The sequence below is a fragment of the Oncorhynchus tshawytscha genome, linkage group LG05, assembly GCF_018296145.1.
Source record: "Oncorhynchus tshawytscha isolate Ot180627B linkage group LG05, Otsh_v2.0, whole genome shotgun sequence".
In the NCBI taxonomy this organism is placed as follows: domain Eukaryota; kingdom Metazoa; phylum Chordata; class Actinopteri; order Salmoniformes; family Salmonidae; genus Oncorhynchus; species Oncorhynchus tshawytscha.
In genome coordinates, this window is record NC_056433.1 from 49,737,066 (window position 1) to 49,749,603 (window position 12,538).

At 41.7% G+C, this 12,538-nt stretch overlaps 1 pseudogene; it reads left to right on the plus strand.

The window, feature by feature from the left end:
- Positions 1-9,209: 9,209 nt before the first annotated feature.
- LOC112251546 lies at positions 9,210-12,150 on the plus strand (annotated as a pseudogene).
- The last annotated feature ends 388 nt before the right edge of the window (positions 12,151-12,538 follow it).

Below are 12,538 nucleotides of genomic sequence, written 5' to 3' on the forward strand. Positions count from 1 at the left end.
CCACAACACTTAGTGTATATTTTTAATGACTGCAGTTGTGTACATCATTTCTGTGATGGGGATATGGCCCGGACACATTAGCCACCACAGGTGAGTACCAGGGTCATGTATTAAGGGCACACAATAGCGAATGTTTCGAAACGTTGTGCAACGGAATAAAAATGTCTTGATAATTATTTAATCACTCCAATATTGAAATCAATTGTATACTGCAGTGCCATAGCTAGTTGAACAAAGATTAATACACAGACAATGGCTTGGCACTAGGGATGGCCTATGAAATTTCCTAAATTGAATTTGCAAGTGAAATCAGTTGTGTGTTCACCAATTAATTAATTTAGGTGAAACGATGCTGTTTATAAACAAATGATAGGTTGCGGAAGGATTCGTTGGGCAAAAGTTAATATAGAAATCTCATAATCACATAAGCCAATTGGGATCATGAGGATTGCAGTATCAACATGGGGGAGTCCTGAGCAGTCCTGAGAGGACTCCTTGTGACAGGATGGCATAGGACCATCGCCTTCGTGCTTTGTCATTTGTGCGATTGTGTGTTTTTGTTAATATTTCTCCTCTCCCATATTAGATAACCTTACTCTCAAAGTTTTCCAACTGTAGCTACACTAAACCCATCTGTAATGTACCAAGGTGTGTCGTGGAAATTCTACACAGGGTTACTCGAAGTCGATCTTAAATTAATAATTGTTTATTAACAGTTAACTGGAGAGGTTCCATCAAACTGGATGCACCATAGTACACATCTGTCAGGAGCTCTCTTGGGGCAGTCCCGTCAGATCTCTTATATACAGGTTACAGACACGTTACATTGGCATAGTTCATAGGGTTGGTTCCAGCAAGTCTCTGGCATAGTCTCCTTTCTTAATTTATAGAACATATTCTGGGTGTTCTGCCAGGTGGTCCTAAGGAGGATGTCATGTTGCCACCCCCTCATATCTTTACCAAGCACAGGCAGGAACCAAAGATTATTTATGACACTAAGACAAGATTAACATTTGAGAGGCAGTCTCTTCACAAGTTAAAATGTTCCATCACAGGTGTAGTAAAAGAGCCTGTTTATTTTCTGGATTAAGCTGGTGTGATCTACAGGTGTCGTCTGCTGCCTGTAGGGAAGTAGGACTTATAGGACAGTATGCTGCCGCCTGCACCTGAATTATCCATGTACTTTGGCATTAAGTGGAAATAAGTTATCAGTTGAAATAACAAATATCCCTATTTTTCTGCCTGTTTGACATTTCCAAGTGGAGTTGCTAGCACTGCTGTTGTGTAATTTTTTTTGGGGGGGGGTCAGAACACAGGTAAGTAACTCTGCTCTCCCTCATGCTTTGTTCATATAGTGCTGCACAATGGGTTGGTAGCACCTTGCAGCACAACATGGGGATTGGGACTCTGCTATTGCTCCTACTCTGGTAGAACATCACTTACCGCAGAAGGAACAAGTTGGGAATTGAACAAAACAGGTTTTGTGGTGTAGCAGTAGTTGGCTCTACATCACATACACAGACAACTTGGATATAAAGAACCAACATTTCTCTTTCTACAAATTCTATAATGTATTCTGTTTCTGATTCTAACGTTTCTACTGAACATGTCCCCTTTTATCATGAATGAAATTGATATCCATGCTGTAGCCTAATGAATGAATGAAGCCTTTATGGCCATTAGGCTATACTAGCCACTAGCCACTGTGTGTATGATGATGATGTCTTCCCTTTCCCTTACTCCAGATCCCTTGTTCCTCATCCTCATCTCAGTGCGTCGCTCTCATCCTCCCTACAAACCGAGCCAATGTGAGTGCTCATCATTCAGTGTTCTCTTGTGTTGACAGTGCTGCTCCAGTGTAAGCTGCCTACCACCTCTGCCGTAACACACAGGTTAAACACTCCCTCCCCCCTCTGAAATTTCCAGCCAATCACATAAGCTAGGTAAGAGTGATGCTGGGTGCCACGCACACTTTCCCCAGCCTGTTAGGTTCTTCGTCTTCATCTGGCTTATTATGGACCTTTGTCATGCAGTGGTTCAATCACACAGAGGTTAATCACAGGTTAATCTTAGTCTTTGCATTTGAGTCCATGGTTCACGTCAGTGAGTGTGTTTTAGACTCTGGTTTCAAGCCAATCCTTGTCCTCCTAGGCAAACTGGTTGCCCCCCCCCCTACATTACAATGCTCTGACTGACATTTCTGGGACTAGGCCAATCCCTCTGTGCTGAAAGGAAAGTGATTATTACACACATCCAAATATAGGACAGGAACTGGGCAATAGTTCACCATGTTGACATGTTTTGCATGTCTCATGACAATCCCTCAGCTAACAAATATACAGTGCATTCGGGAAGTACTCAGACCGCTTCACTTTCCCCACATTTTGTTACGTTACAGCCATATTCGAAAATGTATTACATCCCCCCCCCGCATCAATCTAATACACAATACCACATAATGACAAAGCAAAAACTGTTTAAAAAAAATGTTGACAAATATATAAACAAACAACTGAAATAGCTTATTTACCTAAGTATTCAGACCTTTTGCTTTGAGACTCGAAATTGAGCTCAGGTGCATCCTGTTTCCATGGATCATCCTTGAGACAACAAGGATCATCCTTGAGACAACTACAACTTGGAGTCCACCTGTGATAAATTAAATTAATTGGATATGATTTGGAAAGGCACACACCTGTCTATATAAGGTCCCACAGTTGACAGTGCATGTCAGAGCATAAATCAAGCCATGAGGCTGAAGAAATTGTCCGTTGAGCTCAGACAGGATTGTGTCGAGGCACAGATCTGTGGTAGGGTACCAAAAAATGTCTGAAGCATTGAAGGTCCCCAAGAACACAGTGGCCTTCATAATTTTTAAATGTAAGAAGTTTGGAACCACAAAGACTCTTCCTAGAGCTGGCCGCCCGGCCAAACTGAGAAAATAAATTGTGGGAGGGCCTTGGTCAGGGAGGTGACCAAGAACCCGATGGTCACTCTGACAGAGTTCCTCTGTGGAGATGAGAGAACCTTCCAGAAGGACAACCATCGCTGCAGCACTACACCAATCAGGCCTTTATGGTAGAGTGGCCAGACAGAAGCCACTCCTCAGTAAAAGGCACATAACAGGCCGCTTGGAGTTTGCCAAAAAGCACCTAAAGGACTCTCAGACAATGAGAAACCAGATTCTCTGGTCTGATGAAACCAAGATTGAACACTTTGGCCAGAATGCCAAGCGTCACGTCTGGAGGAAAGCTGGCACCATCTCTACGACGAAGCAAGGTGATGGCAACATCATGCTGTGGGGATGTTTTTCAGTCCCCAAAAGTATGTATTCTATTCACATAATATAGTCTTTCAGCCACTCTGGTGGCTTCACATCCCTGTTTTGTTCTTCCGTACCTCAGCTGAGCCTGGGTCAACCACATAGGAGCTTGGGGCATCCGCTTTCCTCAGCACTATTGCTGGTGTCTGAGTTTGTAATCAGTTCGTCAGTCAACTGTAAGTACTGTTATTGGGAAGTGGAAACATCAGTGACAGTTTTTAAGGAAGCCAACAGCGCTGGTCCCTCCCCCCCAACTTTCTTTGATGTAAACAAAAAGTTCACATTGTCCGAGAGAGATGCTTACACATATAGTTTATGTGTGTAAGCTATTTCTACTGTAGGACTCACACTATATAATCAGATTGCTTCAGATGGATTAAAGTATTAATGTGGCCATGCCCCTGTAACAGTATAACTTTAGTCCGTCCCCTCGCCAGGGACCCTCTGCACACAGACAACAGTCACCCACGAAGCATCGTTACCCATCGCTCCACAAAAACCGCAGCCCTTGCAGAGCAAGGGGGAACCACTACTTCAAGGTCTCAGAGCAAGTGACATCACCGATTGAAACTCTATTAGCGCGCACCACCGCTAACTAGCTAGCCATTTCACATTGGTTACACCCCCGAGTAGGGTACAGCCTTTACTCCCATGTAATTATCCTAACTTTGGCGGCATTCTAAGCAACTTACTGACCCTTTTTTGACGTTTCAATTAACTTTTTCTGCAGCCTCACGTGTCGTTATTAACATACTTGGCTGTCACAAAAAGTTATTCTCCCACTAATTTGTTACCCGACCTGCTAACACTGACAGTAGTTGGCTGGCTAGCTAGAGAAGTTTCTCTATCGAATTTGCTTGTTTTAGATATGTCGTATAACAACTTCCAGTCTTTGCTGCCCACGAACGGTCTAGGTATTTTAAAAAGTTGATTGTCGGCTTGCCTATATGTCCTTTCAACTTGCTGGAGAGCAGCTGGGGAGATGAAACTACCAAATGGCCCCAAGTAGCCTATGGCGATATCTATACTTACTACCTACACCTAGCCAATTTATTGAAAGCTAGCCAATGTAACTTTTACTAGCCTAGCCAGCTACTGTAAATGTAAATTTGCCTGCTCAGAAGGGGCTAATGTTTCATTAGCCATCTTTGTCAGTGAATAAGAATTTTGAATCATGATATGTCTCATTTCATGTAACTAGCTGCGGCCTTAAAGAAACATTCAAACATAAACTTTGCACAGAAACCCACATAAATGCATGTAGATACAAGTGTGTGTGTGTGTGTCATGTATGTTAGAATGCATATTAGCCAACACAGCATATCCAACACACATAGCATACATTGCAATACAATCTTCTCTAAAAACAGCTGGGCAAAATGTATCCAATGTGCCCTGCAATCAGATAACCAGAGCTTGATTTCTAAACTCATTCGTCAGTATTACAGGTTTGCCTAGACAAATACAGCCATAGATTCTTCAACTAACCTGGTATTGGTGATACTCTCTTCGTTATCTGTTCTGAAAAACAAATCTTATAAATGTTAGTGTCCAGTTGCAGGTGGTTCTACAAACACCAGAGAAAACTCAAAGATAGTAAATCCTTTTGTACCGCGCAAGCTGCCGCACATCTAGAATTTTCCAGCATTTTTGCCAGAACTAGTCATTTCTCTGCGGCACAGCTGTGTCCATGTGTAGAAGTAGATGACAGTGCGTCACACAGTGCTACCAAAACAAAGATCTACACACATCTCACTCGATAGAAAACACGAATTTACTATCTTTGAGTTCACTCTTGGTGATTGTAGAAAAGTGTCAAAGTAGGCTATTACCACTTTAAGAATAATGAATACTTTGGGACTTGCCAATGGATTAATATTCAAATTATTATTACATTCTAAAATATGTGAGAATAATGTGGACTTGCCTGACAAAATAAATTGGATGCAAGCATGGCGGTTTTTCTAGACTGTGGCTGACGCAGGCACACATAATAAAGCCATAATTCAGGATTAATTTCACCATGACAGTTTTTATAATGAGAAAGTGACCAAAAACCAGGTTCCTTTTTTAATGGAGGGATTTGTATGGAAAGCCAAGTTGAACAGAGTAGCGCAAAACCCTTCAGTTGAAACGCCGGGAAACAAACTAAATTGGCCACATCTCTCACAAAAACGGGGGGAAAATGAAATCATAGAATTCAGTGGTGACCCGTCATTCAGGGCAGTTGGGGCAGAGGCCCACCTGTTTAGCCTGTTTTGCATGTTATTCTGGCATTAATACGTGTCACATATGTGACCGACCGGCTATATTGGGTCTTATGTAGCAAAATTTGAAATTGTGTTTGTTACATTGGATAAAAGTACACTCCGAGCAAGAAAATTGTATATCTTACACTACAGTTGAGGAACAATGGGAAAGTAATTCTGCTTTGAAAGATGATAAACATAAACCAGGGCCATTTTCTCAAAAGTGAGGTTACAAGTTTTGGTACCTACTTGAGAGCTCTTCTTTGTCTACACCCATTCAGTACCCTTCAGACCCTCTTAAGCTTTAGCCCCAGCCATCTCTTTAAGGATTCACATGTGAGGCCATGTACTAAACAACCAAAGATTTCAAGACTAAATGCTTGCTTATATTATGGGTGTGTTCGTAAATTTAATCTGGAGTGCCATTCGTAAATTCAGAGCGTTCAGAAAGCACACTGGAAGCTCTGGCTGAGGAGTAGGGTCGATCCAAGCGTTCTGAATTAGCTACTTCCAGACATACAGTTGAAGTCGGAAGTTTACATACACTTTAGCCAAATACATTTAAACTCAGTTTTTCACAATTCCTGACATTTAATCCTAGTAAGAATTCCCTATCAGTTAGGATCACCACTTTATTTTAAGAATGTGAAATGTCAGAATAATAGTAGAGAGAATTATTTATTTCAGCTTTTATTACTTTCATCACATTCCCAGTGGGTCAGAAGTTTACATACACTCAATTAGTATTTGGTAGTATTGCCTTTAAAAATTTTTAAAACTTGGGTCAAATGTTTCGGGTAGCCTTCCACAAGCTTCCCACAATAAATTAGGGGAATTTTGGCCCATTCCTCCTGACAGAGCTGGTGTAACTGAGTCAGGTTTGTAGGCCTCCTTGCTCACACACGCTTTTTCAGTTCTGCCCACAAATGTTCTATAGGATTGAGGTCAGGGCTTTGTGATGGCCACTCCAATACCTTGACTTTGTTGTCCTTCACCCATTTTGCCACAACTTTGGAAGTATGCTTGGGGTCATTGTCAATTTGGAAGAACCATTTGCGACCAAGCTTTAAATTCCTGACTGATGTCTTGAGATGTTGCTTCAATATATCCACATAATTGTCCTTCCTCATGAAGCCATCTATTTTGTGAAGTGCACCAGTCCCTCCTGCAGCAAAGCACCCCCACAACATGATGCTGCCACCCCCGTGCTTCACGGTTGGGAAGGTGTCGTTCGGCTTGCAAGCCTCCCCCTTTTTCCTCCAAACATAATGATGGTCATTATGGCCAAACAGTTCTATTTTTGTTTCATCAGACCAGAGGACATTTCTCCAAAAAGTATGATCTTTGTCCCCATGCGCAGCTGCAAACCATAGTCTGGCTTTTTTATGGCAGCTTTGGAGCAGTGGCTTCTTCCTTGCTGAGCGGTCTTTCAGGTTATGTCGTTATAGGACTCCTTTTACTGTGGATGTAGATACTTTGTACCTGTTTCCTCCAGCATCTTCACAGGGTCCTTTGCTGTTGTTCTAGGATTGATTTGCACTTCACACCAAAGTACGTTAATCTCTAGAAGACAGAACGCGTATCCTTCCTGAGCGGTATGACGGCTGTGTGGTCCCATGGTGTTTATACTTGCGTACTATTGTTTGTACAGATGAATGTGGTACCTTCAGGCTTTTGGAAATTGCTCCCAAGGATGAACCAGAATTGTAGAGGCCTACAATTATTTTTCTGGGGTCATGGCTGATTTCTTTTGATTTTCCCATGATGTCAAGCAAAGAGGCACTGACTTTGGGCTATAACTAGCAATGCAAATGGCTCTGAGATACAAATAATATCTCTACACAGATCATACATGTAATGTTAGCTAGCTAGCCAGCCAGCTAACATTAGCTAGCTAGCTAGCTGACAGTACACTTGAAATAAACGACTTTCTGACTAAATTAGAAACTTGTAATATCTGAAAATGTAGCACAGCTATACTCTCTTACCAGTATACATGGATGGGTGCTTCTCCCTCTCTGTCACAGATGTCATGGTTGCCCTTAGTTTGAAGATGTAATCCAGAGACAGATGTTTTATACAACAGTGTTTATACAATGTGTTCTCTTTTCGACTCCGTCTGCATTTCTGCAATCAAACAGAATCATTTTCTCCATCTCTTTAACTATCATACTCTAATTCCACTGATTTCAAAACTCAGTCCTCCAGAAAGTGGAGAGCAGTCCTACTATGTGATATCTTTCAAAAAAAGCTGTGTTAGAAAGGATTACCTACACATACTGACCAGCTCATATTAGACAGAAGCGTGTTACATTGCAGACCAATCTGAACTCATCTCTCGGCATGTCCAGGTCACTCATTATTTCAACCAATCATGGCTAGGGGGAAGGTTCCTCGGTTTTTCCGTGGCTAAGCCAACTAGGCTCATAAATTAACAATTGTATTCGTATTTACAGATGGCATATAAGTTTGTTATTAAGGCACATGAAGTTCATGTTCCAGAAGGTATTTCTGCCAGAAAACGGATTTGGATTTTTTTTTAAAGTTTACGTTCAAATGGCATTCCTGTGAAGTAGTGACGCACGACATGCGCCTAGTTTCTTGATACGAGTCACATATCAGTTTGCAAACTATTTAAAAAACATTTTTAGAATCATTGAGTTAATAAAGCAGTAAGGCACAAGTAAGGCAGCTCCAAAATGCAGGGGTTTCAGCATAGCTCAGTGCTTTCTGTGGTGGTGGGGCAGCCAGTGGATAATACGGAGCTTAGGGGTTGGTAATGTTCTCTAGTTGTGCCTTAATTGACTCAGTTCTCTGTCACTCATGGGGACACTACTTCACCGCAAAATCTGTGGTAAGAGTTCGAAAATTCAAGCCCTTTGGGTGCTGCCACAGAGTTACATTAGAAGTGCCATCCAAGAAGGCTCAAGGTTATTGACCACAGAGAAAATTACTTCAAATCACGTTATATCTACAGTAGCGTTAATTGGACTGTCAACATCATACAAAAAAACATCATACATTTCAAAATCTTAGCTAGCAAGCTAGCAGTCATCATCATGAATCAAGTCGACAATCTACTGGCAAATCCTTTTAAATCCTTGTCATAGGAGGAGAAATAATGAATAGAAATGATAAAACGTATTGGTGCTCATCGGCCATTGAACATTACACAAGTTGGAAATCGCAAATTCAACTATGAGTGGTTTGGAAGGAATCGGTGGCTAACTGCAAGTGTTGCAAAGCAGTCACTAGCCTGCTATTCAGTTGAGTGGATGTGTGGTCCCAAGTCTGTATTTAAAGGTCTCTTTTCCAAGCTTAAAAGGATAAACATTCAACATTGGCCATGCTGTCAATCCAACATGACTTCTGCCATGTTCAAAACAACTGGAAACTCAGGACTGGGAAATCTAACTTCAGTGAGTTCAAGACAACTGGGAACTCAGAAAAAAACTAGTTCCGACTGGGAAAATACGTTTTGAATGGTCATCCAATTCAGAATTGCAGTCGGGAACTCTGGCCTCTTTCTAGAGCTCCGACCTGAAGATCACTGATGTCATCATGATTCAACCTTGTTTTTTTTTCAGAGTTCCCAGTTGTCTTGAAAGCACCATAAATCTACAGAATGCCAAACTTTGATGACAAAGTTTAATGACACAATTTGCCCACGAAGGACTGCTGCTCAACCTTTCTGTTCAAGTGAGCACCGCACAACAAGGTGAGTTCAAAAATGTATTGTATGCTGCTGCATGAATTATCTCATATGCCAGGGAGATATGTATACTGTCGCTAAGAAAGTAAATACTAAGTGTATGTTGTGTAGTAAGCTGTTAGTAGCCCATGTGCCTCACCCTAATAATTTGGTCCCTTTCTCCCTCTTAATTTTGCCTACTGTTCTGACTTGGTGGCACACATGCCTATAGCATGTTTTATAGAAATGTAATCATTGAATATGGTAAGAGCTTTCATTGTCTGCTTATATCCCCCACTTATTTATCCTACGGTTCTGACTTGGTGTACAGGGAGAATACTGTAAGAACGGCCCATGTTCTGAATTCCGTCGTTGTACATTTCAAACGTGCTGAACAAATAGTTATATTGGCTACGTGTATATCCTAGCTCGCTCATTAATGTCGTAATCGAAATTACGAATTGTCTCTTATCCGCTCGTCTTCCCCTTTTGCCATAGTTTGTACATCTCAATTGTCAATAGAAACCACATTTGTTTAAACAAGTCAGCCATATCAGCTATGTTTTTTTTAAAGGCCGTAAATTAGGCTGAATGAACTGTTTCACTGCCAGACAAGGCTCCGCTGATAACCAGGTGTAGCAGTGGTAAGGATTTGGGACTGCTATTGGGACAGCTTTATGTTGGCCATAACAGTTTGTGTGCACCGTTTGTCACCGTTATAGTGCAATAAATGTATTGTTTAGTGTTGTGTTGTGGCTTTGCTGGCATGCATCAAAAATTATATATTTTTAGTTTGCCCCACCAAGAATTACATGCTAAAATCACCACTGGTTATAATGTTGAAATATGTTTGTTACTAAATATCAGTGGTGTAAAGTACTTAAGTAAAAATACTTAATTTTTTGGGGTGTCTGTACTTTTATTTCCCTACACTCCTAAAGAAAATGATGTCCTTTTTACTCCATACATTTTCCCTGACACCTAATAGTACTCGTTACATTGTGAATGCTTAGCAGGACAGAACATTGTCCAATTCGCACACTTATCAAGAGAACATCCCTGGTCATCCCCACTGCCTCTGATCTGGCGGACTCACTAAACACAAATGCTTTGTTTTTAAATGATGTCTGAATGTTGGCGTGTGAACCTGGCTGCTTGTACATTTTTATTAAGACCTTTTTTGGAAGTACATACTGGTATTAACGGGAGTAAATGAAGATAGTTGCTCATTGAAACTCCATATTTTTTGAGTAACTAAAATACGTTGACATTATAACGCTTGCAGAGTTGTCTAATGGAAGTTTGAATCGTAGCTTCCTGGGCATCCTTTACTCCTCTGCTCTGCTCATGCAAGATATCTGGCAGCCTTTTTTTTAATAGCCAGTCATTATATTCTCTGACTAGACCTCTTCTACATACACCTACGTACTTTTACGATGTAGCCAGCCAACCATTTTTTGTTTCTCATCATGACAGATCGTCAGCAACTTCATTTGCATGAGCAATGTGTTTGTTTGTGCACCTTCTCTCAACTACAATGTTGCCATCGGGTCTAAAAGTGGCAACAGTGAAAAACGACCAATCAGAGCTCGAGAATCTGAATGGAGCATGGCTTTGAAATCTAAACTCACTGACCCCCATTTTATGGTGGTGTGTCATTTTGTAACCTATTCTATGCTCAGTATAGTTATAGCAATATGGTATACTACTTTATTCAATAGTAAGGCCATTTAGAAGTAACTAGCTACACAGGAACAAATCAATATTTTGTGAAGAGGTCACCTCCAAATGCATCAGTCCTCAAACGTAATGCTCTCTATTTTCCCCAGCTTGATAGAGGAGCGCAAATGCAGTTCTCTGCCCAACTCCGCTGCCAAATGTGTGTCTCTGACCAAGAAGAAACAGTTCTTCATCAACCAGGCCATATGCAACTCTGACCTGACACCCAGAGCCAAAGGCAAGAAGAACCAAAGGCGGCAGGAGAACAGTAAGTTCTCACTCTGCTGCAGATGTTGGGTTGCTACAGATATAATTTGTGCTGAGCAAGCATCTTCTCAATACCCACTAGCTTGATTGCAGCATGTCTGAACACATCCATTAGTCATAGCCATTAGCCACACAGCATTTTATCAACATCATTTAACGATGCCTATTCTTTTCCTCTGTCCAAAAATAAAAAGGTTGCTACCTTGCCAATCTTCTTGATAGAAATGAGTGCTCCAAAGATGAGGCAGAGGTATGCAGCGACTGCCCTCCCTTCAAACTTCACTGTGGTCTGCACCAATGGCAACTACGTGGAGGTAGGCTTCTACTGGTCCCAACATCTTTCAAAAGCCTTGCTTGTTGCAAGTGAATGTTTTACCACTACTACCCCTAACTACATTTTTTCCCGAAATGCCCCTAACTTGAAAGGGTAAGATGTAGCTCATTGTCCCGTTGTCTCTCTCCCAGCAATGGAATGACTTCATGAACCGCTCTGGATAGGAGCAGGAGAAGCTGCAAGCCCTTCTGGAAGAGGCCAAGAGGAACAACTGCAACAAGCTCCTCAAGGACCAGAGAGAGGGTGAGAGCCCAGGGTCAATGCCTGCCACACCACAACATACACTCCCCTAACAAGCTTGTAGTGTTAAGCTGTTGAAAGTTCATTACCTGTGTCATAGCCGGCCGTGACTGGGAGTCCGGGTTAGGGGAGGGTTTGGCCGGGGGGATTTCCTTTGCTCATCATGCACTAGCGACACCTTGTGGTGGGCCAGGCGCCTGCAAGCTAACTTCTGTTGTCCGTTTCCTCTGACACATTGGTGCGGCTGGCTTCCGGGTTAAGCGAGCAGTGTGTCAAGAAGCAGTGCTGCTTGGCGGGTCATGTTTCTGAGGACGCATGGCTCTTGACCTTCGCCTATCCCGAGTCTGTTGGGGAGTTGCAGCGACGAGACAAGATCGTAACTGTCAATTGGATATCACAAAATTAACTTTTTAAAGAAGGTTAATTACCAAGCCTATGTTTTGGTTTGAGGTGTTTTAACCAAACATAAGGACACTGTTAGTCATGCTAGTGACATGTGTCATCATCGACACATACTAACCAGGTTTCCATCAAACCATTTCATGCAGATGAATTACCTGACTCATTAAAAAAAACAATGACAGGGCTGATGGAAACAGGAAATGTCGATTCAAATTCATAAATGTTGACACTGTTCATTCGACATGGAGTCCATAAAATTAATCGAGAAATGGTGGTGGAAATGCCTTGATGCGCAAATATTGATATAATAACCA